A 26,332-nucleotide genomic window follows, 5' to 3' on the forward strand; every position below is an offset into this window, starting at 1 on the left:
GAAGAGTGTAACCATAGCAGCCAGCTCCTGCTGGCCGTATCCCACTCGCTCTGCTGAAAACCCAGAGATGAAACAAGGCTTTTTATAGCACATCCCTCCAAGATAGACCTTAATTAGGACCGGACTAACGCTGGCGGTCTGTGCTCTTTATAGGTTCCAATGTATGCGCTGATAGAATTGAGTAATTACAGGTTCCAAAAGAGAAATATATATATATATATATATATATATATATATATTATATAAAATATATATATATATAAAATATATTTTATATATATATATATAATATATATATATATTATATAATATATATATATATATATATATATATATATATATATATATATATATATATATATATATATATATATATACATATATATGTAGGAAGGCCAGTATGGTGGCCTGAATTTATGGGAGGAGCCCGGTGGGTATTTAAGCAGCCCGCTCACCTGTGGTGCTTGTCGGTTTCCTGTGCGCGATACGTTACGTCACTAGGCCGACTATCCGAATACCAAACGTCCGTAAATCGTTGTCTCGCGAAGTTCCCGCATTTGCTATTTCGTGCTCGAGAGTGTCAGTGTTTACCGATCCGTATCGTTCGTACCACGCGTCTGGCTTGGCTGTCGCAGGTAGGGTCCCGTCGGACTTTTCGTTTTTCATATCATGTCACTAAACCGTGAGTTCAAATTTCGTTTCACCCGCATTTCACAAACTGCAATGTATATCGCTCGTACTTTCGATATGTTACAAATTCGATAGCACAGCGACGCTGACGTCGCTTCATTTCTAGCATGTCGGTATCAGTAGACAGCCATAGCCAGTCGCAATTTTGTAAAAGATCAAATCAAGTTAGTTCGATACCAATCATTTCTCATTTCTGAGACATTTCTAAACTCATTTCGGACATTTCAAATCATTTCTCATTTCTGAAAACATTTCTGAACTCATTTCTGACATTTTCAAATCATTTCTCATTTCAGTCACCTACCGCGCTCCGATTCGAATCCAGTCGCACCAAAGATGCGCCGATTCGTTCCGGTGTGCCCCAGTTATTACGGCCTCATTTCTATACATGCTCCAGAGTTACGTTATTGTCAGTCAATTGTACCTCTGTCATGGTTATCATTTCATTTCCATGTATCACGTCCCGACATGAATTCAGTCGCATGAAAAATGCACCGATTCGTCTCGGCGTGCCCCAGGATTGGCCTCATTTCTATACATGCTCCAGAGTTACGTTTTATCAGTCATTCGTACCTCTGTCATGGTTATCATTTCATTTCCATCTATCACGTTCCGACATGAATTCAGTCGCATGAAATGCACCGATTCATCTCGGCGTGCCCCAGGATTGGCCTCATTTCTATACATGCTCCAGAGTTACGTTTTATCAGTCATTCGTACCTCTGTCATGGTTATCATTTCATTTCCATGTATCACGTCCCGACATGAATTCAGTCGCATGAAAAATGCACCGATTCGTCTCGGCGTGCCCCAGGATTGGCCTCATTTCTATACATGCTCCAGAGTTACGTTTTATCAGTCATTCGTACCTCTGTCATGGTTATCATTTCATTTCCATGTATCACGTTCCGACATGAATTCAGTCGCATGAAATGCACCGATTCGTCTCGGCGTGCCCCAGGACTGGCCTCATTTCTATACATGCTCCAGAGTTACGTTTTATCAGTCATTCGTACCTCTGTCATGGTTATCATTTCATTTCCACGTATCACGTTCCGACATGAATTCAGTCGCATGAAATGCACCGATTCGTCTCGGCGTGCCCCAGGATTGGCCTCATTTCTATACATGCTCCAGAGTTACGTTATCAGTCATTTGTACCTCTGTCATGGTTATCATTTCATTTCCACGTGTCACATTCCGACATGAAATCAGTCGCATGAAAATGCACCGATTCGTCTCGGCGTGCCCAGGATTGGCCACATTTCTGACACATGCTCCAGAGTCCAGATCATAGCTAATCGCAGACATCGGGGGATTGATCCACATCTCTGTCATGCAATTTCTACCATTTCACTCCCACAACGCATCACCGTTTCGAAACCAGTCGCATCTGAGGTGCACCGATTCGTCACGGCATGCATCACTGGTTCCGATCGCATTTCATACCTATACCAGAGCTCGGTTAGTTGCCAGTCGCTAACACGGCACAACCAATTCGAGCCGCGGTCAAAACAATAATTTCTCTCATGTCATTTAATACTGCACTCCTATTCGAATCCAGATGCATCAAACAAGCACCGATTCGTCCCAGGAGCACCAATATTTTCAGTTGCCCCATTTCAATACATGCTCCAGAGCCCGGTTCACGGTCGAACAAATCGTGACACGTCCAGGCCGCACCTCTGTCATGCAGTTCATTCATTTCACAATCAAAGCAAACATTTCGAATCATTTCATTGTCACAAGATTGCAAGCATCATACAAATCATTGCTTCAAGTTACTTAGCAATCCCTTCACGAATTGTCACCTTTTCATTTTCCTCAAAAAAAAAAAAAAAAAAATCCATACCTATACCAGAGCTCGGTCGGTTGCCAGTCGCAAAACACGGCACAACCAATTCAAGCCTCGGTCAAGGTAAACATTTCTCTCATTTCATTTCATGCTGCGCTCCGATTCGAATCCAGATGCATCAAACAAGCACCGATCCGTCCCGGTGTGCACCAATGTTTCTTCTGTTGCCTCGTTTCAGTGCATGCTCCAGGGCCCGGTTCACGGTCGCATCAGTCACGACACGGCCAGGCCGGACCTTTGTCATGCAGTTCAGTCATTTCAAACATCAAGGCAAACATTTCGAATCATTTCGTTCTCACAAAAAAAAAAAAAAAATATACGAGCTCAAAAACAGGATATTCTCATCAGATCAAATCATGTCACAGGCCGGCAGCGAAGACTTCACGGCCCCTCTGTCGGCTTTCACACAGGCCTCATTTCACTACCTCACAGTACGTACGAATGTGGGAATATTCGTTCAGCAGCCATCGACGAACAAACCATAGATCGGCTCTTACAAACAGAACTAGACCGAGAGTACGTTATAGGCCTTTCACTCAGCCCCCTTTCAGCACTTGGAGAGTCAGCCCTATTTGGGGCTCGTCAAGGGCAAATTCACAAATAAATTACGTTTGGGGCACCGCCTGTCTGCGCCTCATTCTTCCCACATCCCCAGTCTCAATTCCCTGATTCCCTCCGAAGAATTCTCCCTAAAATATTCCTCCGTAGACATGCCGATACAAGCAGTCATCAAAGCAGGTACAGGTGCCTGGCTTTCCAAAACCGACATCTTGGGTGCCTTTAAGCTCCTGCCTATCCATCCCTTTGGTGCTGGCATGGCATCAAGTGGAAGGAGGCATATTATTTGGCCACAAAACTGACGTTCGGTTCGAAGAGCAGCCCTTGGCTCTTCGACACATTCGCTCAGTCTCTTGCTTGGATACTGTTACACAAGGCTCAGTGACAAAAGTCATCCATTACCTGGACGACTTCCTACTAATGGAACCTCCCAGCAAGCCCCCAGGAGACCTCGACAAACTCAGAGCGATATTCGGAAAACCCAATCTTCCCATCACCAAGCACAAAGTAGAAGGCCAGCACATAACATCACCTTTCTCGGGGGCCAACTTAGACACCTGCGCTATGCAAGCCAGTCTCCCCCTCGACAAACTAACCCGCATTAAGGCGGTCCTTCACAAATTCACCCACACCAAGGGGTGTACCAAGAAGCAGTTGCAATCTCTCCTGGCAATGCTGAATTTCGCCATACGAATTATTCCACAAGGCCGCACCTTCGTGTCACGCCTGCTGAGATTCCTGCCAGAAACACAAGACCCCGGTCAGATCTTAAATCTAGACTCCGCAGCAATAGCGGACCTATCTATGTGGGACGAATTCCGTCCTCCCGGAATGGCATATCCCTAATTATACCCATGGTTTCAGCCCTGTCACCCCAGGTGGTGACAGACGCTGCAGCCACCACAGGTTTCGCTGCAATTTTTGGCCATCATTGGTTTTCAGGACCCTGGCCTCAACAGATACTGTTGATACCCGGCTTATTCAAAACATCTTCCCTCCTCGAACTCTACCCCATGGTGGCAGCTGCACAACTCTGGGGTCACCATTGGACAGGGCAAACCGTAATCTTCACCACCGACAATCAGGCCACGGCAGACATCAACAAAGGCAGGTCCAATTCCCCAGCAGTCATGTCCTTCCTGCGCAGATTGGTACAACTGTTCTTACAGCATCAGTTTAACATACACTGTGCATTTATTCCAGGCAGACACAATTAGCTGCTGACGCACTGTCACGTTCTAACTACACCTCCTTTCCAAACAGGTTCCCGGAGCCGATCCAGTGTCGGCCCCTATCCCTGCCTGGTCACAACTGACCCTGGACTAGTTTAACATTTACAAGGAGCAACGCAGCTCATCAATCACTCACTCTCTCATAACACACTCAAAGCCTACCAGACAGCTTGAAAGGCGTTCAATAAATTTCTCACATCCTGCCGTAAAGGACCAATAGATGTCAAACAGGTATTGGCCTGCATTTCATACTGCCACACTCAGCTGACCTTATCTTACAATACCATTCGGCTATACCTAGCCGGCATACAACATTTCGTGACCCTGGAAGACCCCACAAAATCTTCACTGTTCTCATCACACGCTATACGAGCCATCCTAAGGGGCATCCAGAAACAACAACCAGTGATTAGTACTAAGCGCTTACCCATTACGGGGCCCATCTTCAGGGATATGTCGACTATTCTGGCTACTTCGCCATTCGGTCTCCTGCCCAGCACGGTCCTACAAGCAGCCATATAGTTGGCTTACTACGGGTTCACCTATAACCACCCCACAGACCAAGTATTACGCAGACGGCACTTGCTTCGCCACCAAGACCATTTCATCCTTCACCTCGAGGTTTCTTAAACCCAGGAAACAGGCTCTGGAGTGGACATTTCACCTCTACAGAACCAATAACAGCTGGTGTCCAGTCACCGTACTTAACCGTCTCCTCTCACTCCTGCCTGAACAATCGGACACCAGTCCTCTTCTACCATTCCCAGTTAAACCCTTAAACGCATGTCACTTTGTAAAACACATAAGGATACTTCTCCGCAATCTTCACCTTAAACCCAGTCAGTACTCCGGACACTCCTTCCGCATCGGAGCAGCCTCCGCAGCAACCCGCCAGGGGGTTCCAGACCACATCATCAAAAGACTAGGCAGATGGAAATCAGCCTGCGTCGCCCGGTATATACCCAATCCTCAAGTAGAGATGGCACAGGCATTCTCCAAATTGGCTCAATGAATACCTGAAAACCAATTATATATTATATCCCTACCTGAATGTTTTTGCCCCCTTATTTTGGCATACCGGCCATTAGACCAAGGCACACTTTCAGGTCCATTTCATATGGTAAGTCCACACTTCCAGGTCTATTTCCGATGGTAAGTCTTATCTTTATTATTAAGTGTTATCTATGTCCATATCGGACATAGGGCTCCGACCATAAGTAGGAAGGCCAGTATGGTGGCCTGAATTTATGGGAGGAGCCCGGTGGGTATTTAAGCAGCCCGCTCACCTGTGGTGCTTGTCGGTTTCCTGTGCGCGATACCCACCCTCCCATCCCCATTTCAAGGCATTCATTTCATTTCATTCATTTCATCTCATTTCTCTCTACAGAATAATCATTTCTTAAAACCAGGGTATGCCCCCTTATTTTGGCATACCGGCCATTAGACCAAGGCACACTTTCAGGTCCATTTCATATGGTAAGTCCACACTTCCAGGTCTATTTCCGATGGTAAGTCTTATCTTTATTATTAAGTGTTATCTATGTCCATATCGGACATAGGGCTCCGACCATAAATATATATATATATACACACATATATCATTATTATTATACATGATTTATATAACGCCAACAGTTTACGCAGCGCTTTACAATATAAAAAGGAGACAATACAGTTATAATACAATAAAATACAACAGGATTAAGAGGGCCCTGCTCAGAAGAGCTTACAATCTAATAGGGTATATATATATACACACACGTACACACAAAGATCAATTCACTAAGCTTTAATATAAGGATGAGGATCTCTCATTTCAGCCATATCACTGTAATTTTCAAATCTTACTAAACTCAGCAAAAATGTATTTTTTTTGTTTAATGAGGACCCTAATCGTGGTGTGTTAGTTGTCAATTGAGCCTGCAGTATATTGTATTTATGTAAATATTGTATGGATTTTAGCACATCGTACGCGATATTGTCAAAAGTATTGGGGCACCTGCCTTTACACGCACATGTCTATGGGAATGTTTGACTATTCTTCCAGAAGCGCATTTGTAAAGGTCAGGCAGTGATGTTGGACAAGAAGGCCTGGCTCGCAGTCTCCAATTCTCGAATTCATCCTAAAAGGTGTTCTATCGGGTTGAGGTCAGGGCTCTGTGCAGGCCAGTCAATTTCCTCCATGTCTTTATGGACCTTGCTTTGTGCACTGGTCCAAATCATTTGGTGGAGGGGGAATTATGGTGGGGGTTGTTTTTCAGGGCTTGGCCCCTTAATTCCAGCAAAAAGGGAACTCTATTGCCGCGTACACACAGTCAGATTTTCCGACTGGAAATGTTCGATGTGAGCTTGTTGTCGGAAATCCGACTGTGTGTATGCTCCATCGAACATTTGCTGTCGTAATTTCCGCCAACAAATGTTTGGTAGCTGGTTCTCAAATTTTCCACCAACAAAACTTGTTGTCGGAAAGTTTGATTGTGTGTACACAAGTCCGTCGCACAAAAGTTCACACATGCCCTGAATCAACAGAAGGAGCTGCACTGGCTATTGAACTTCCTTTTTCTCGGCTCGTCGTACGTGTTGTACATCACCGCGTTCTCACGTTTGGAATTTTTGGCCAACATTTGTGTGACCGTGTGTATGCAAGACAAGTTTGAGCCAACAACGTTCGAACAAAAATCCACGGTTTTGTTGTCGGAAAATTCGATCGTGTGTACGCGGCATTAAGGTGTCAGCATACCAAGACATTTTGGACAATTTCATGCTCCCAACTTTGTGGGAACAGTTTGGGGATGGCCCCTTCCTGTTCCAACATGACTGCGCACCAGTTCACAAAGCAAGGTCCATAAAGACATGGATGAGCGAGTTCTGACCTCAACCAGATAGAACACCTTTGGGGTGAATTAGAGTGGAGACTGCGAGCCAGGCCTTCTCTCCAACTACAGTGCCTGACCTCACAAATGCACTTTTGGAAGAATGGTCAAACATTGCCATAGACACACTCCTAAACCTTGTGGACGGCCTTCCCAGAAGAGTTGAAGCTGTTATAGCTGCAAAGGGTGGGCCAACTCATTATTGAACCCTATGGACTAAGACTGGGGTGCCATTAAAGTTCATGTGTGAGTAAAGGCAGGCGTCCCAATACCTTTGACAATATAGTGTATATTTCTTTCATTTTCTTTGAAGAGTAAATTCAGGCAAACAAGTAAATGCATTGTTTCAGGGGCAACTACTTGGCAGCACTCGGGTGGGGGCAGCATTGAGGCCAGATTGTCCATACCCAACACTCCATATTACTACAGCTCAGTAATGTTGCCCTGTGTAATACACAGGGCTACTCTACTGAGCTGGTTGCTAGAATGCTGCTGGCTGGGCCAAATATTGTCATTGGTTGTTATGGTGCAGGCGGCAATATCCAGCTGTATGTAACTGTATACAGGGCTACTGAGACTGCAGTGAGGATGGAATTTGACTTCAGTGCTGCCCCCACTGAGTGCTGCCTGCACCATAGCATTCAATGCGCTGTATGGCCCAGCCGTCTGCATCTTAACAAACAATGATGCTGTGCTGCTCAGTCGCCAATGTCCTAGCAACCAATGATGCACAACACCATTGGTTGCTAGGACGCTAACAGCTGCACCACAGTGTCAGTGGTTGCTGTGCCAAGGTCCTAGAAACCAAAGGGGTGGATTGTATGTTAGTTTTCATGGTAACATGCTGGAGATCGTACTGGCTTTTGAATGTTTTTGGGGGAAGGAGGGGGTGGCAAAAATGCCAATTATCCTACGTGTGACCTATCTTAGCTACCAAATGAATCCTAATTGTGTTCAACCAATTGACTAACCAAGACAGCCTTGTCAGACACCATAGCCAGACCCTGACCAAACATTCTCTGCTGCAGTAAAAGCAAGATGGGTTGGTCAAGGCTGTGATTGGTGAATAAAGGAATTGCAGTAGGGTCATTGTTATGCTGTCTCCTCCAATTAGTGTGTTCCATTTTAATGATACACAGCAAAGACTGATTGGCTAACAGTGTAGCCCCTCCTTCTGCTAGTCTAAAGTATAGGGTGTTTAACAAGGCTTTAATGTACTATTTAAGATACATAATATTTAAAATATTTAAAATAGTTGTTTGTATTGAATACATAACTGAATGAAATGGGACCTGTTATATATCTGCTTTACATATACTTTAAATACTGAGTTCTTATGCCGCGTACACACGGTCGGACTTTTCGGCTACAAAAGTCCGACAGACTTTTGGCGGACTTTTGGCAGACTTTTGGCGGACTTGCGGCAGACTTTCTAATGAACGGACTTGCCTACATACGATCACACAAAAGTCCGACGGATTCGTACGTGATGATGTACACCGGACTAAAATAAGGAAGTTGATAGCCAGTAGCCAATAGCTGCCCTAGCGTGGGTTTTTGTCCGTCGGACTAGCACACAGACGAGCGGATTTCTGGGTCCGGCGTAGTTACGACGTAAAGATTTGAAGCATGTTTCAAATCTAAAGTCCGTCAGATTTGCGGCTGGAAAAGTCCGCTGAAAGTCCGGGGAAGCCCACACACGATCGTATTGTCAGCCGTATTTTGTCCGTCGGACTTTTGTAGACGAAAAGTCCAACCCTGTGTACGCGGCATTAGTATTGTCTTAGAAGCATATATATAAGGTAGGGAATGTGGCATTCACCAAAACATTCACTGCAGGTTGAATAGATATTAACATACAATGACTGATTCACCACTAGTGAATGTTTGATGACTGTTAAATCCACTGCTTTATAAATATGCCCCTACTTTTAAAAAACCTTTTATTGCTCCCCAATACTGTACAATAGATTAAAGAAATGGGCAGCCTGCTGCGGTGATGCTTGGACCGTTCAGGTAGAAGCATTGGACTTCATTTGCTATGGCCAGGATTGGGTCTGAACTCTAGATGCTAAGTCCAAAAAAAGAAAGCAGAGGGCAAAGAACTACTCATTAGTATTGCCTATGATCTCACTGCAGCTGGTCTCTCCCCAATACTATCTTATCCTGCCTTATGCTACACTGTGTCCCGGTGTGCCTTTATGGGGCCGTCTTGGTAGAGGCAGGGTTTTGCTTCCTCATGCCAGAGCCTCCAGCAAAGAGAACACTGTGCTAAATGTATGTGCTTTATGCCGCGTACACACGGTCGGACTTTTCGTCTGCAAAAGTCCGACAGCCTGTCCGACAGACTTTTGACAGACTTTTGGCGGACTTTTGGCGGACTTGCGGCAGACTTTCTTACGAGCGGACTTGCCTACATATGATCACACAAAAGTCTGACGGATTTGTACGTGATGACGTACACCGGACTAAAATAAGGAAGTTGATAGCCAGTAGCCAATAGCTGCCCTAGCGTGGGTTTTTGCCCGTCAGACTAGCACACAGACGAGCGGATTTCTGGGTCCGGCGGAGTTACAACGTAAAGATTTGAAGCATGTTTCAAATCTAAAGTCCGTCAGATTTGAGGCTGGAAAAGTCCGCTGAAAGTCCGGGGAAGCCCACACACAATCGGATTGTCAGCCAGCTTTAGTCCGTCGGCGTCCGTCGGACTTTTGTAGACGAAAAGTCCCACCGTGTGTGCATTAGTGTCATTTTGTAAATAGTTTACAGCCTGTGTATGTAATAAGCAAATATGGCTGCCCCTATATACCTACATCATCACTCATTATACATAGATAGAACGTGTTTATAATATTGGCAAATATATATATATATATATATATATATATATATATATATATATATATATATATATATATATATATATATATATATATATACCGTACATATAGTATTATTTAGAACCAGGGCTTTTTTTTCAGCGGGAACATGGGGGAACGCAGTCCCGGCACCTCCTGCACTGAATGTATGTAATGGCAAAGGGTGCTGGGGGCTGGGAGATCTATTGTTGATGGGAGGGATCTACTGTTGAGGGAAGGGTGTATCGTTGGCTGCTGGAGTGTCTATTGATGCTGGCTGCTGGGGGATCTATCGTTGCTGGGAGGGATCTATTGATGAGAGGGGGATTTATTGTTGCTGGCTGCTGGAGGGTCTATTAATGCTGGCTGCTGGGAGATCTGTTGTTGCTGACAGGGGTCTATTGTTGCTGGGGTGGATCTGTTGTTACTAGGGTGGATCTTTTGTTACTGGAGGGTCATTTTGTTGCGGGGGGGTCTATTGTTGAAAGGGAGCATCTATTGTTGAAAGAAGGGTGTATATCTTAATGCTTATTAACAAAATCTATACAAATTACTTAGCACCACAAAGTGATACTTGGTTATGTATTCTCTAAAAAGGGCCGTATACGAAGGTGGGTAGGGGATGGAACCAAGGGACGGTGCTCAGAGGTGGATAGGGGGCAAAGACAAGAGATGACTTGAAAAGGGGAGTTCCTGAACCTATTCTCTGAGAAAAAAAAGCCCCGTTTAGAACAAATATCTTCACCATGTTTATTTAAATAAAAAAGTATTGGAAAATTGTTATAGTAACCGCGGCAACACATGTTAATTGCATTGATATGATGCCATTCATTCTGGAGTGAACAGGCCCAAAAGGGAAAGGATAAAATAGAAGGCGCCTCTAAGTGCAGAACCACTAAAACTTTTATTGCCAAAGAATAAAAAACACTTATTAAAGGGCTAAAGTTAAAAGACTCACCATATGTGAGGGAAAGTCCAGCAGTGGTGGCAATGCTGGAAGGGTCCAAATCGCGGCAGTGTGTTAGATGCCCCAGCCCTCCAGCAGAGGGAAGCCGCAGAAGGGGAGACCAGTGAGATGACTGCCGTGCTGCTAGGAACCAGCGTGAAATGCTGGACTCACGGATGACGTCAGCGGAAGTGCGCCTGGAACCAGCGTGGAACGTTCAGGCCGGGAAGTCACGTCAAATAGGCGGGGTGCCTTTCAGAGCATCTGATAGGCTCCTTCTTCATGCAGATGGACTCCATTGGCATGAAGAAGGAGCCTATCAGATGCTCCGCATCGATTTGGACCCTTCCAGGACTGCCAACACTGCTGGACTTTCCCTCACATATGATGAGTCTTTTAACTTCAGCCCTTTAGTAAGTGTTTTTTTATCCCTTGGCAATAAAAGTTTTAGTGGTTCTGCACTTAGAGGCACCTTCTTTTTATCCGTTATCTTAGAGTTGTGGCTTTCCTCTTGAAGTGCTGCCTCAGTGCCCTGAAATGACGTTTACCTGCCAGATTTACACTTGCTCATTTGGGGACACCTCCTCTGGTCAGATGCTGCTATCCAGAAGCGCTCTTCATTCTTTTATCCCAGGCCCTAAAGGAATGGATGGTCTTTTCATTCTGAATAGCACCCCAATACACCTTGTGACGCACATAGGTTCACACCGCAGCCACGTGATGTTACATGACCTTACGAATTAGCATGCCTGTGAAAAGTAGTGTGCTTACACATTGTGCCCATGGAAAATCTGACGCTTGCAGAAACTTTCGTGCCCACAAAACAGACTAGCAGTAACCCTTGTTCTGCGAACATGCGCATGTGCACACCGGTGCTGCACCTTTGGTCACCTGTATCTTATAAAAATGTTTTAAGAGTGCTTTTGTGCTATTACCATATCTTTGGATTTATGAAATATTACTTTTTTACATTTGTGTGTTGTTGCTAAGTTCACCAAATGCTTTGCAAAAATGGAAAAGGTATTAAAACCAGTTCTGGTCAGGATTCAGTGGTGGCCTAGTGGAGAAGAGTCTGCTTGCTTGGTGGTGGCACTTATTTGGCACACCTGGGCTCCCATGTCTCCTGGGCCTTTGGGTGTTTGCGGGACCCCCTATGGCCTATACCTGGGATAAATGTAATGATATGTGTGAGAAAGTTGTGAACCCAAAGGATCTGTTACTGGGGCGTCAGATCCGCCATCATTAAAAATCAGACTGTGGTGCTCAGCACATGAACCAGTTTAGCAACCTGCTACAAGGGTGTCCTACAAGGGTCCTTTTCAGTACATGTCTTTGCTTTACCTTAATCCAGTCACCCCTTGTACCTCTTGATGGGTTTGAAATAAAAATGTTTCAGTATACTACATGTTTTTATGCTGTCATCCTTGCGTTCCCAACCCCTATTAATGTTAGTCTTTTTTGCTGGTTGTTGTGTGTTTTGTTTTGCTGGTCTTATGTTGCCAAGCAGAGGAGGAAGCATGGTGTAGATCTGTGTATGAACAGCCAAGACCAGTTCCAAAAATGCATTCAGAATAACAAATAGCAGCATAACATGTCAATAATTTTGTATTTTGTATTGTTTTTTTTTGCAGCAAATATATTTGTGGGTCTTACAGCCACTGGGCTGAGATTTCTATTCTAACAGGGAGAGAATACAAGTAAAAAAACAGCACAACCAGCATCTCAGATCCCGCTGCTGCCACCAGTGTGTGAAGATGACACTCTCAGTCTCACCCCGCACCAAGATTTTCTAGCCTGTGAGCCAACAATCTACGTGCCAGCAGACAGAGAATGATCATCACTGGGGTTGGTTAATACCCCAGTTAGCCCTTTACACACAACAATTGCTGCCACCACGTTTCAACAGAAACACTCATTGTTCTCAGTATCCTACTAGGTGTGACCAGGGGCGTAAATAAGGGGGGGTCAGGGGGGTCCAAACACCCCCCTTTCCCCAGAGCATTCTGTCAAAATGTCTAGTCAGTGTCCCTGCTGCCGTTCTGCTCAACAGAAGTAATCAGACTTGCAGTGATCAGTCAGACTTAGCCACAAGGCTGTCGATAAGGTGGTACAGCAGGCAGACCCCCGTGTCTAAGCCCCATCAGTTTAGGCAGGCATGAAAGTCGTTAGCTCCTAGCCCCTAGCCTGTGACACTTTTGTTTATTGACTGATAACAACGTTCTATATTCTTAAAGCCCTACTCTAGGATAGGTTAATTATGAAATCTGAACTCCTTCATGCAGTGTGCACTGTGTCTAATGAGGTGTGAGGCTGGAGTTGGGCTTTAAATTCCAGTTGTGGTACCTCCAGCATTAAATGTATGTAGTGGCAAGGGGTGCTGGGGTGTGCTGAAGGGTCTATTGATGTTGGCTGCTGGGGAATCTGTTGTTGGTGGAGGGGATCTATTTTTGCGTGGTGGTTTATTTTTGCTAGCAAAGTCTATTGTTGCTGGGGGTCAATTGTTGCTGGGAGGGATCTACTGTTGAGGGAGGGGTCTATTGTTGCTGGCTGCTGGAGAGTCTATTGATGCTAGCTGCTGGGTGATCTGTTGTTTCTTCTGGGGGTCTATTGTTGCTGGTAGAATCTATGGTTGCTGGGGGGGTTCTATTGCTCTTGGCTGCAGGGGATCATTAACAAATTCCATACAAATTACTTAGCACCACAAAATAATACTTGGCTCTGGGGCGGTACTGAGAAGTGGGTATGGGGTGGAACCAAGGGACGGTGCTCGGGGGTAGGTAGGGGGGAGTTCCTGCACCTATTCCCTGAGAAAAAAAAACCTTGGATACAATGTTCAGTTTAATTCAGATTTTTTGGGTTTAAAACCACTTTAAGGTAGAACTCCAGCCAAACGTTTTTCCTCTTTTTGGATAGGTTGGGGAAGGATAAAATTCTCTGTGGGGTCTTACTGCTTGTTTTTTGTGTCCTTGTTGAGCAAATGTCTTCTTACTTTCTGTTTCTCCCCAAAGTAAGAAGAACCCATGTCTTTGACAGTTGACGCTATGGCAAATATCCCCAAATTATGTTTTCCTTATTTTCTGTCCAAGGAAAGAAAGTGGGAATTAATCTTTCCATCAAGGAGGCAGAAAAACCTTTATAGATTACAACATTTAGCACTAGACAAAAAAGTATTGGCTGGAGAACTAACAGTCACTAATGGGAATGTGTAGTAATCTGAATATCCACTTTTGGAAAGGTATAAAAGTGCATTCGTTGCTATTAGTTTATTATTATTATTCATTTTATTCTTTTTTAATTTGTATGCTCTTCTTTTCTGAGCAGTATGTCAAGATGCTAGGCCATCCTATCTTACTATTTGGACTCTGTCCTAATAAACACTGAAAAAGCTGTCACATAAAAAGGAAGTTACGCTTTATGCCTTCCTCCCCCCTCTCCTCTTCTATTTTTGGCACTTTTTTAGGGGGGAGAGGGAATGGGCAACTGGTTTTGAGTGGTACCCGCTCCCTCTTCCGGTCAGATTGCCACGGTGATCCAACCAAAGTTCTCCCCCCTCCCCTGCAACCTTCTGGGACACATCACAGGTCCCAGAAGGCTGTGGGGCCATTCACATGCACAGTGGGCAGCTGGCTGTAAAATTACAAGGAATCACAAACGGCTGCCCACAGTAAACATGCCGCTGCCGGGGACCTGAAAAACGGAGAAGTGGTTCGGGTGAGGAGGATGCTGGATCCCTGAACAGGTGAGTATCCTTTTATTAAAAGTCAGCAGCTACAGGGGGTTGTAGCTGCTGACTTTTATTTTTTTTAATACAGGCCCCATGTGCTTGAGGCTAAACCTAGGACGTGCTGCCAGATCAGCGACAATAAAGAACATTGACCTAGGAGTATGTATATATATTTTTTTTTTACACAAAAGTTTTTATAAATAAAAAATAAAAAATAAAAATAGTATGTGCTCGAGGCTAAACCTAGGACGTGCTGCCAGATCAGCGACAATAAAGAACATTGACCTAGGAGTATATATATGTTTTTTTTTTTTACACAAAAGTTTTTATAAATAAATAAAAAATAAAAATAGTATCTCAACAGGCAAACAGATATACACACAGATATATACAGATATAATCAGAAAAGGTTCGAAATACATGGCGGGAGTAACAAACTGTCATGTTACAATCCAGTGTACAACGTAAAACTCTATAGAAGAGAAACACCGGGTCTCAGGGTCACCCAGGCTACCAGGGCCGTCTTTAACACAGGGCAAAAGGGGCAGCTGCCCCAGGCCCAGTCATTGTTGTGGGGCCCAAGGCAACGTCCCCTTGAGCCTGCACTGCCCGCAAATTGTTGATTCGGGAGATTCCAAGAAAATGTTTGCCCAAGGTCCAATCAATATTAAAGATGGCCCTGCAGGCTACAGATGAGTGTGTTTAAAAGTGCTTAAACCTCAGGGCTCATAGGCCAGAGGCTAAGCTTGGAGTGGTAACGAGGTAGCCAATCCCACTTGCAGGCCTATCAAGTCCGGCTGTAACGGTGTCATTAGGAGTACACATACAATAAGAGGGTGCGGTATGAAGCTGTTTTAAGTAAAGGTTAGGGTACGCCTACATTTAGAGAAGATCATGGTAGAGCACGGAAAGGGGTGGCATAGAGTCATGTCTGGTGTTGTGGTTATTCTGTGGAAAGGGGTCTCTATATGTCAAAAGTGGGAGAAGGGGAAAGGAAGGAGAAGAGAGAGAGAGAGGAGAGAGGAGGAGGAGAGGGAGGAGAAGAGAAGAGGAGAGAAAAAAAGAAGCAGGGAGAGAGGGGGCCGTCTCTCCCTCCTATGTTTTATAAGGAGTGTGTCTAACACCAGCTTGGGTGAGAAAAAACAGTAAGGATAATCTTAGGAGAAGGTGGAGTTTGGGGGTCAGAATCATGGAGTATGTGTTTTATATTTCATCACAGAAACATCTACCAGGGTATAAAACTGAAAAAAAAAAGTTAGATATGGGTGAAGTTCCTCTTTACCACTTGCCGACCAGCCGCCTCTGTTTTACTGCCGCAGAATGGCACGGCTGGGCGAAAGGACGTTATGTTACGTCGCTTCGCCCTGTGGCCACTAGGGGCGTGTGCGTGCTGGCTGCTAGCCCCCAGAGCCAATGCGAGTGCCCGGCGGGCGCGATGACTGCCGGGCTCCCGCGATCGCTTGTGACACAGCGAGAATCGGTATCTGTGTGTGTAAACACATAGATCCCGGTTCTCTGAGGGGAGAAGAGACTGATCGTGTGTTCATACAAACTCTTCCAAGAAATGAAAATCTAAGCCAGCAATTGATTCAGCATTTACTAGAACCCATGCAAAAAGTATAATAATCCTTGGGATTTAGCTTTGCTGGGGCTGTGCATACAGTGAATGTCTAGCAGTTGAGTGTAATCAAGTGTTCACATGAGATTTCACTGTTCACGGGCTTGGTGGTTGTCATGGTAACACAGACAATGACAGACAAGTCACCTTCTAATACCATAATTCCATTATCATACAACAATTATTTTTTTAAACAGACATAAAGGATCTTATTTATAAAAAAGAGTAACCTAGAGTAACCAGTCAGATTACAATATCAGTTTTTTCCGTGCAGGTTTGACCTAAAATAGATCTAACATCCTATTTGATAAACACAGTAAGCAGGTAGGTTTTTATTGCAGAAAAGATAATCCATATTTCCTGTGCAAAAAAACCAAAATAGAATCTGCTTGCCAGCCATGATTTTTCTAAATGGAAGTAGTGCCCTGGGCTGGCTAATGTTAATATCAGTGGCGGCTGGTGCTGAAAAAAATTTTGGGGGGCTCAAACAAACTGAAACTGTTAGTAATGCTGGACTGTAAATAGCCATTTATCAGGTGATCATGTATCATTACTGCTAGATAAAGCTATGCCCATCAAATGCAGCCTCACCGTGCCCGTCATATGCAGTCTCACTGTGCCCATCAATTGCATCCTCACTGTGCCCCTCAAATGCAGCCTCACTGTGCCCGTCATATGCAGCCTCACTGTGCCCCTCAAATGCAGCCTCACTGTGCCCGTCATATGCAGCCTCATTGTGCCCATCAATTGCAGCCTCACTGTGCCCATCAATTGCAGCCTTACTGTGCCCATCAATTTCAGCCTCACTTTGCCAATCAAATGCAGCTTCACTGTGCCCGTCATATGCAGCCTTACTGTGCCCATCATTTGCAGCCTCACTGTGCCCATCAATTGCAGCCTCACTGTGCCCATCAATTGCAGCCTCACTGTGCCTATCAATTGCAGACTCACTGTGCCTGTACAGCAGATGTCACCATCAGAGCCCCCTTTACAACAGATGTCCCCCCTCCCGCCCTCGTACTCACAGCTCTCACAGAAAGTCACACAGCAAGTCGCCTGTCTTCCCACCTTTGAACTGCCAGGATGAGTCAGAGAAACCGGAAGTAAAGACATGGAACAATGCTATAGAGGGAATGTTCAGGGCGCAGAGCTCTTTGCCCTGAGGACTTTCTAAAGGAAGCCAATAGAGCTTCTTGTTTGCAATCACGTGATTGCAAACATGTCATGCTTCCCATAGCAGCTGTGTGTCCGGCACCCTGCACACACTTAAAGGGCCATTATTTAAAAAAAAAACATTTTTTTCAGTGATTGCAGCACGTCATTCTTCCCATACACCTGTGTGTCCGGAGTCCCGCACACACACCGCACAAAGGGCCAGTATTTATTATTTTTTTTATGATGAGTAGCTTTGGGAGGGAACGACGCCTCTGCGCTCCCTATAGGCAAGCCACCACTGGTTAGTATATGGCTTTGCTGTAACTGGCAGAGCTGCAATTTACTTTTTAGGACTGATCAGGTTTATCTCTAAACTTGGCTGATTGCTTTTGCCTGCCTCTGGAAGAATGCTCCAGAAATAATGTGGGAGGATCAATCCCAGGGTTATGAATAGTTATCTGACCTTAGCCAATTCCTAGTAGGCTGACCCAGAAGGTATGTATGGGGTGGAGATATTTAAAAGACATAATTTTTTGGGAGGATCTGATCAGAGCTCTCTATTCCTGGTTCATTTCCCTCGGGAGGGGGGAGCATATGTGTGTGTGTGTGTTCCAGAGATTTTTACTGCTCCTAACATACCTCCCAACTTTCGGAAATGGGATTGAAGGACACCTGTTAGTAAAAGTATGTAGGCATTGGACACACCCCCTGCCACGCCCCCCTTGAAGGAGAATTGTACAAAAAAATGATTGGTTAAACCACTACTATTCCTTTATACTGGCTTTTGGAATTCATAAATGCAGCAATTTAGAAATTAGATGAAAGGTTTAACACCCTTTTTGATAGATAAGTAGGGCATTTTATATAGCTCAGACCAAAATGAGGGACAAATAAGGAGGAAAGAGGGACAGAGGGACATTGTTTTGAATGAGGGACAGTCCCTCGAAATCAGGGACAATTGCCACTCGCGAGGTATGCACTAAGCCTCATCAGGTGTTATGGCACAGGGCCTGAAAGAAGCTGGACTTAAAGTACAACTAAAGGCAAAGTTTTGTCTTTAGTTTTAGACAGATTGGAGAGGAATTAGAATAGCTGTCAGTTTTTATTGCTGTCTGTGCCCCCATTAGGGAGATTCATCCTCGCTTTTTATCCTATTTACCATTATCAATAAAAGTGAAAAGAAATGGAAATCCCAAATTTGGGGTTGTCAACAGAAAAGTAATGGAGGGGAAATCTTTCAATGGGGAGACTAGTTCTGATGGCCAGGGGGTCCCCAAGGCATTACCTTAATTTTCAGGGATTTCCTCTCCCTTCCTGTTTTGGCTATGGGACAGGAAGTGAAGGTAAGTCTCCTAAAATAGGGCCCAGATGGCAAAAAAAATAAACCGACAGGAATTATAACCCTCCCTTAGTCTATCCAAAAAGAAAAAAAAAAGTTTTGCTTATAGTTCTACTTCAAAGGACTTTGCTGAAGGAAACTTATCTGTGGAAGATAGGCTGGGGGGGTGGGTGCCCTTTACTTAAAACTCCAGGTACAGAACTGATCACTTGAGGAAGAGACACCAGAGGTTGTTGCATAAGGACTGTGACTGCTGTCATTGAGTCTCCAATTGACTGGATGTCCCCTCTTTATTCAGCATCATTTTGTGGCTGCTACTTTAGGGCCTAGTACTGCTGGAACAAGGACTTTTCAGCGAGCTGTCCTCCTGGATTTTTGTAAGTGCCTTTGGGTATCTTTTACACTCTACCCTCTTCAATGGATTTGTTTAGGTCTGCAATAAGCTCTAAAAAGACACCTAGACTGAGCCTGAATTTGTCAGTGTGCTACTGGAATTGGAAACAGGGCAGGCAGCCTCTGAACAAGTAAGGGGGGCCTATAAATTTCCTGTCTGGGGGTTATCGATAAATGTACAATGAGCTGCGCATGTACAGCTCAGTGTACAATCATGGCATCTGCTGGTTGTTAGGATGAATTAATTTGTATGTACAATCAAGATAGCCAAAGATGCCAACAATGGCACCAGAGCGACGAGGAACATCGCAGCAGCCTGAAAGCTGAACGGGGTCCCTTTGGCAAGTTTGTGTATATCAGGGATATGCAATTAGCGGACATCCAGCTCTTGAAAAACTACAAGTCCCATCATGCCTCTGCCTGATATACACATCAAGACTCTGACAGCCACAATCATGGGTGTCATGATTGTGGCTGTCAGAGTCTTGCTATGACTCATGGGACTTGTAGTTCTGCAAGAGCTGGAGGTCCGCTAATTGCATATCCCTGGTGTATATGATGCTGTAACACACATGTACAAAACAAACTCTGTGCAAATGCTCATGGAACATCTTTTCCAAAGATCATGGCTTAGAATGTGTGTGTGTGTTCCCCATCCAGAAGATGGGCAGAGCATTGCAGAAGGAGCATCAAATGGATGCAAACGAAAAAAGATACATTTAGCATATATACTGTAGGCAAAATAAAGTATCATCATGTCACGTGGCTCCACAAATGAAGGGAGGGTAAGTTTAAAGATCCATTACTACACCAATATATAGTGTCGGTCAGCATACCCAAGAGGCGATAAGCGCAAAAAGTTGGGAGAGAGTACTTCCAAAGGACAGTAGGTAAACCCTTACAGACCACTTTTACCTACAGGTAAGCCTATAATAAGGCCCCGGAAGAAAGAGGGGTGAAGATGGACACGCGCCCACCAGCGCAGACATCGCAGGCTTCGTTTGCAGGTAAGTGGCACTTAATGGGCTAGTATGCGATGCATACTAGCCCATTATGCTTTTAATTTGCAGGGGAATAAAGAGGAAGTAAAACCTATCAGGGTTTACTTCCTCTTTAAATGCAATCCCCAAATGGTAAACAATTGTTTATGTCAAACTTTATTAGGACTTGAACAATTAGAAAAAGGACAATGCAGCAAAGTTCTCATTAACAGCTCCACCCATCACTAAAAATTCTTTGGGGGTACTCTCCCCCAACTTTTTGCTCTACTTGCAAAAATACCTTTGTTGAACTTTTATGCCGCGTACACACGGTTGGAATTTTCGACAACAAATGTTCGGTGGGAGCTTGTTGTCGGAAATTCTGACCGTGTGTAGGCTCCATCGGACATTTTTCTTCGGAATTTCCGACAAACAAAATTTGAGATCTGGATCTCAAATTTTCCGACAACAAAATCTGTTGTCGTAAATTCCGATCATCTGTACACAATTACGATGCACAAAATTCCACACATGCTCGGAATCAAGCAGAAGAGCCGCACTGGCTATTGAACTTCCTTTTTCTCAGCTCGTCATACGTGTTGTACGTCACCGCGTTCTTGTCGTTCGGAATTTCCGACAACATTTGTGTGACCGTGTGTATGCAAGACAAGTTTGAGCCAACATCCGTCGGAAAGAAAACATGGATTTTGTTGTCGGAATGTGCGATCGTGTGTACGCGGCATTAATGTGATCATATAGAGTGTTTTTAAATGCAGGGTTACATACTACTTTAATCTGGGCTGTTTTTTTTTAAATGTGTCACTTTCCATGCATACATACCACAGACATGAGATTGAAATCTAACAGTTTTGTTACAAACTTGTGAATTTTGGAGAAAATGAGGTGACACCGCTCAGTACAACTCCTGCAGTCTCTCCACACGGTTTGGAGTTCGTCAGACCTCGCTATTGTCACAACTAAAAACTGGGAAACTGCTAAATATTACATTTGTTTTTTGGCTTAGATCACTTGGATAACTAAATCCAAAAACAAAAATGTAATATATTGCAGCTTACAGTCCTTAGATGTGGTGGCTGCATTGATTTTCATTTTTTCAAGCAAAGAACTATTTCAGAAAATACCTGAAGACCTTGCCAGAAAGGTGTGCTTGTCCCTTCCCTTGTCCTTCCTAGCTATCTTGTGTAATCTGCCAATTTCCTTTGCGCCCATGTAACATAGCTCCCAACTGTTTCTGATTTCGAAGGACTGTCCCTGATTTGGAACAATGTCCCTCTGTCCCTCAGAGCTACTCATTGGTCCCTCATTCTGGTCTGATCTATATAGTTGTATATAAAATGCACTATTTATCTTTCAAAACGTGTTTCCCAGAGCTAAACCTTTCATCTGATTTCTAAATTGCTACATTTGTAAATTTCACAAGCCAATATAACGGGAATTAGTAGTGGTAAAAAAGCACTTTTGGGTTTAACCAATCAATATCTTTTGTACAATTCTCCTTTAAGGGGAAGTGACAGGGGGCATGTCCTATACCTGCATAATTTTGCTAATAGGTGTCCTTCATTCCCATCTCAGAAAGTTGGGAGATATGCATGTAATAAAGATGATTAGATATGGATATGTTTGTAGTACATATCAGGAGAGCAACCTATGGTGAAAACCATGGCTCCCTCCATAGATACAGTGGGGTTGACATAGCCACCCAGGGACAGGAAGTGTGTTATTTTCAGGATTGCCAAGTGAAAATAAAGCAAAACAAGTTTGAAAATAGAAAATAAATGCAGTCACCACACCAAGGACCAGTAAGCTGCAATCTATTTATTTTTTTTTGTTTTGGGTCTAGATACACTTTAAGCAAACAGGAACATGGTAACCTTGTTGTTGGATCATCCTATCCTGAACTTCTGGACATCTTGTTGATAGCAAAGTCTGAAGACGAGCCACCCTCTGTCCAATTGGGAGCTGAGGAGAACTGAAAGGTACCAGGGAGAGATGTGATCTCTACTTGCTTAAAACCCAACTCTAGGCAAAGCTATTTTTATCATTTCTTTTTAATTACTAATTTTCACGTTTACACTGTAATGTTGTTTTATTACTTTAAATGTTCTCTAAGCTCCACTTAGAGTTCCTGATATATACAGCGGGGAGCCACACTTCTAGCTCCCGCTGCATTTGGAACAGTGTCTATGATGATCCTCACCAGTCCCAGTGTTGTGCTTCCAGCACCCCCATTCGGTTGTGGCATTCATAAAGCGCAGAGATGAGGTTTGCGTTGTGCTTTGTGAATAACACAACAGACTAAGGGTAGCGGATGCACAACATCCGAACTGGTGTCATCCAATGACACTGTTCTGATGCAGTTGGGAGCCACCCCTGGTGACCACCATTGCACAGGTCATTTTTCCCCATAAAATGCTTACTGATCATAGCATGCAGTTTATGACTATTCTGATGCAGTGCCTTCCCCAACGATTCATTGGGGACAATGGAAATTGCTGCGCTGGAGCCTAGTCCTCCAGCAGTATAGTTCATCATCCAGCAAGGGAAAGAGAGCAGTTATGGGGACACTGTTGGTCTGTCCCACCAGGTGAAACCCTCCACGTAGACGGGTCAGCTGACCCATGTTGACTCAACCATGCGTCCTTCTAACAGTGAGAGATGTAACAGATAACAGATAAATGTAACAGATAGAGAAAACAGGATGATAATATTACAGATATGTTCCTAATTCTTATAAGGGGTAGTGGTTACAGAATCTGAATAAGCATCTAGCAGGCCTGAAATTTGAAGAATTAACACCGCGCTGTTCCAAGACTTGGCGATTGCAAGAAAGGAGAGAAAAGACATCCCACATCAGGCATCACACTGTCTGAGATCATTTCTCACTACTGAAGATCAGAGCAAATATTTTTCATTTTTCATACGATCCAAAATATAAGTTGTGGGGAGATGAGAGTTATTGCTTCTGATAGTACAAACTATGAGTTGCATGCAGGTACAAAATGGCATGTCCTGACCTTATGAAACCATCTAGGGACTGACTAATAGGTTATATAGACCCTGCCTGCACTAGTCAGGTTAAGTGGCATGGAACTAATCAATACTTCCAGAACTTGTTCTGAACAAGGTGGTTACTAGCTTTCTTGGTGTGATCTCATCATCCCATGCATTGTGCATCGTCTGGCCACCCTCCTCCTTGGACCCTCTGTACCCCATCCATGACACAGAGACAGCAATTAGCATTTTCAGAAGTGGGAAACTTATGGTAGGCCCTATATTTCTATGACAGCTTTCCTTTATTTATTCCTTTAATGCATTGTTTTCAGTGAAAGGTGACATGGATAATGATTTTTTTTCCCACTTTGATGACGGTTTTGCTACTTTTTTAATTTAAAATGTACAGGTTACTTCAACAGATTGCACGTTGATGCAAGTGTGTAAATGTAACACAGAGGATTGCGGTAGTCTGGGCCCAAAATCTTATCCAGAACTCGGTCCTCAAGAAGGCACATGCACAGGCCCATCTGATGCTTGCCAATGAACATCTAAATGATTCAGAGAAGGATTGGGAGAAAGTACTGTGGTCAGATGAGACCAAAATTGAGCTCTTAGGCATTAACTCAGCTCGCCGTGTTTGGAAGAAGAAAAATGCTGACTATGACCCGAAGAACACCATCCCTACAGTCAAGCACGAAGGTGGAAACATTATGCTTTGAGGCTGTTCCTCTGCTAAAGGTACAGGCCCACTTTGCCACATTGAGAGGTAAATCGACGGGGCCATGTCTTGTAAAATCTTGGATGAGAACCTTCTTCCCACAGCCAGAACACTGAAGATGGGTCGTGGATGGGTCTCCCAACATGACAATGACCCAAAACATACAAGGCAACAAAGGAGCGGCTCAAGAAGAAGTACATTAAGGTCATGGAGTGACCTAGCCAGTCTCCAGACCTTAAAGGGGTTATAAAGGCAGAAGTTTTTTTTATCCTAACCGCTTGCCGCCCCCCGGCCGTCATATAATGGCCAGGTGGCGCGGCTCTTGTTCTGGACGGGTGTCATATGACGTCCGTCCATTTAAACAGGGCATGCGCATGATCGTGTGCGCGCAGCCCTGTACCTTCTATGGTGGCGTGTCACGGAGAAACCGCTCGCCACCGAGGGGGGTGAACAGGAATTGGGCATGGCTGTTTACCACGTGATTGGCTGTGATGAAGTCATGGCCGATCACAGATGGTACCACCCCACTTTGCACGGCGCATACGCGCGAGTGCACTGCGCATGCACGTCGGTGGCGGCGTGTTCCCGGGAACATTGCTCGTCACCTACACTGGTAAACAGCCATTGGCCAGTGGCTGTTTACCATGTGATCGGCTGTGATCCTTTCACAGCCGATCACTAAATGTAAACATAGAGCGGTAACGAGATGTTACCAGGTTCTCCTCCTCACACACATGAGAAGGAGATTGCAGTAACATCTCGTTACTGCTTACAGTGTACACCAACACGCACTGATTGTCTCCCCAATAAAGAGGACCTGTCACCACCCATTAAAGTACCTGTCACAGTTCATCTGAGTACCTGTCACACACAGTCCAACTGAGTACTTGTCACAGTTCATCCGAGTACCTGTCACAGTTCATCTGAGTACCCGAGTACCTGTCACAGTCCATCTGAGTACCCGAGTACCTGTCACAGTCCATCTGAGTACCCAAGTACCTGTCACAGTTCATCTGAGTACCCCAGTACCTGTCACAGTCCATGTGAGTACCCGAGTACCTGTCACAGTTCATCCAAGTACCTGAGTACCTGTCACAGTCCATATGAGTGCCAGAGTACCTGAGTATCTGTCACAGTGTATCTGAGTACCTGTCACAGTCCATCTGAGTACCTGAGTACCTGTCACAGTTCATCTGAGTACCTGTCACAGCTCTTCTGAGTACCCGAGTACCTGTCACAGTCCATCTGAGTACCTGAGTACCTGTCACAGTTCATATGAGTACCGAGTACCTGTCACCACCCTTCAGAGTACACGAATACCAGTCACCAGCCCATCAGAGTCCCTGAGTACCTATCTGTAGCCCATCAGAGTACCTGAGCACCTGTCAACAGGCCATCAGAGTACCTGAGTGCCTGTCACCATCCCATGAGAGACCTGTCTGCACCTCATCAAGTTACCCGAGTATCTATCTGCAGCCCATCAGAGTACCCGAGTACCTATCTGCAGCCCGTGCCTCATAGAATATATGTTGGGGTGTTTTCTTTCCAAGATGGGGTCATTTTGTGGGTAATTTCACTGTCCTGGTGCTCAAGGACCTTCAAAATTGTGATGGGTAGAAATTTATGCTCCTAGAACGCCTGAAGGTACTACTTCAATGTTGGGCCTCTGTATGTGGCAAGGCTGTGTAAAAGTCTCACATATGGTATCGCCATATCGCCATACTCAGGAGGAGTAGCAGAATGTATTTTGGGGTGTATTTTTTGCTATATACATGCTATGTGTTAGAAATATCTTATAAATTGACAACTTTGTGTAAGAAAAAATGTGTTTTCATTTTTTTTACACATTTTTCCAAAAGCTTCTGGAAAAAATGAACCATTCAAAAGACTCATTATGCCTCATAGATTATACGTTGAGGTGTTTGTTTTCCAAAACGGGGTCATTTTGTGGGCAATTCCATTGTCCTGGTGCTCCAGGACCTTCAAAAGTGTATTAGGTGGTTGAGCAATGAGATGTGTCATTTATGCTTGTAGAACGCCTGAAGGTGCTACTTCAATGTTGGGCCTTTGTATGTGACCAGGCTGTGTAAAAGTCTCACACATGTGCTATCACCATACTCGGGAAGAATAGCAGAATGTATTTTGGGGTGTAATTTGTTGTATGTATTTGCTGTGTTTAGGAAATAACCTGATAATATGACAATTTTGTAAAAAAAAAAATCTTAATTTTGCAAAGAAATGTGGGAAAAATTTACAACTTAAAAAAACTTACCATGCTACTTACTTAATACCTTGGAATGTCTACTTTCTAAAAAGGGGTTATTTGGTTGGGTATTTGTACTTTCCTGACTTGTTAGTGTCTCAAAAAATGAGATACA

General features: G+C 44.3%; 1 protein-coding gene across 3 annotated transcripts in view; it reads left to right on the forward strand.

Annotated features, from left to right (window-relative positions):
- The window catches only part of LZTS3 (leucine zipper tumor suppressor family member 3), a 154,448-nt gene that overhangs the window by 90,349 nt on the left and 37,767 nt on the right, over positions 1-26,332 (forward strand). Inside the window, exon 1 of one of the 3 annotated variants that reach the window (XM_073611020.1) lies at positions 22,087-22,218. The exons of the other annotated variants lie outside the window; for them this stretch is intronic. The gene's annotated coding sequence lies outside the window, so the exon portion shown is untranslated. Of the gene's footprint in view, positions 1-22,086; positions 22,219-26,332 lie in introns of those variants that run through there. 3 annotated transcript variants of the gene reach the window in all.

The sequence above is a fragment of the Aquarana catesbeiana genome, linkage group LG01, assembly GCF_042186555.1.
Source record: "Aquarana catesbeiana isolate 2022-GZ linkage group LG01, ASM4218655v1, whole genome shotgun sequence".
Taxonomy (NCBI): Eukaryota; Metazoa; Chordata; class Amphibia; order Anura; family Ranidae; genus Aquarana; species Aquarana catesbeiana.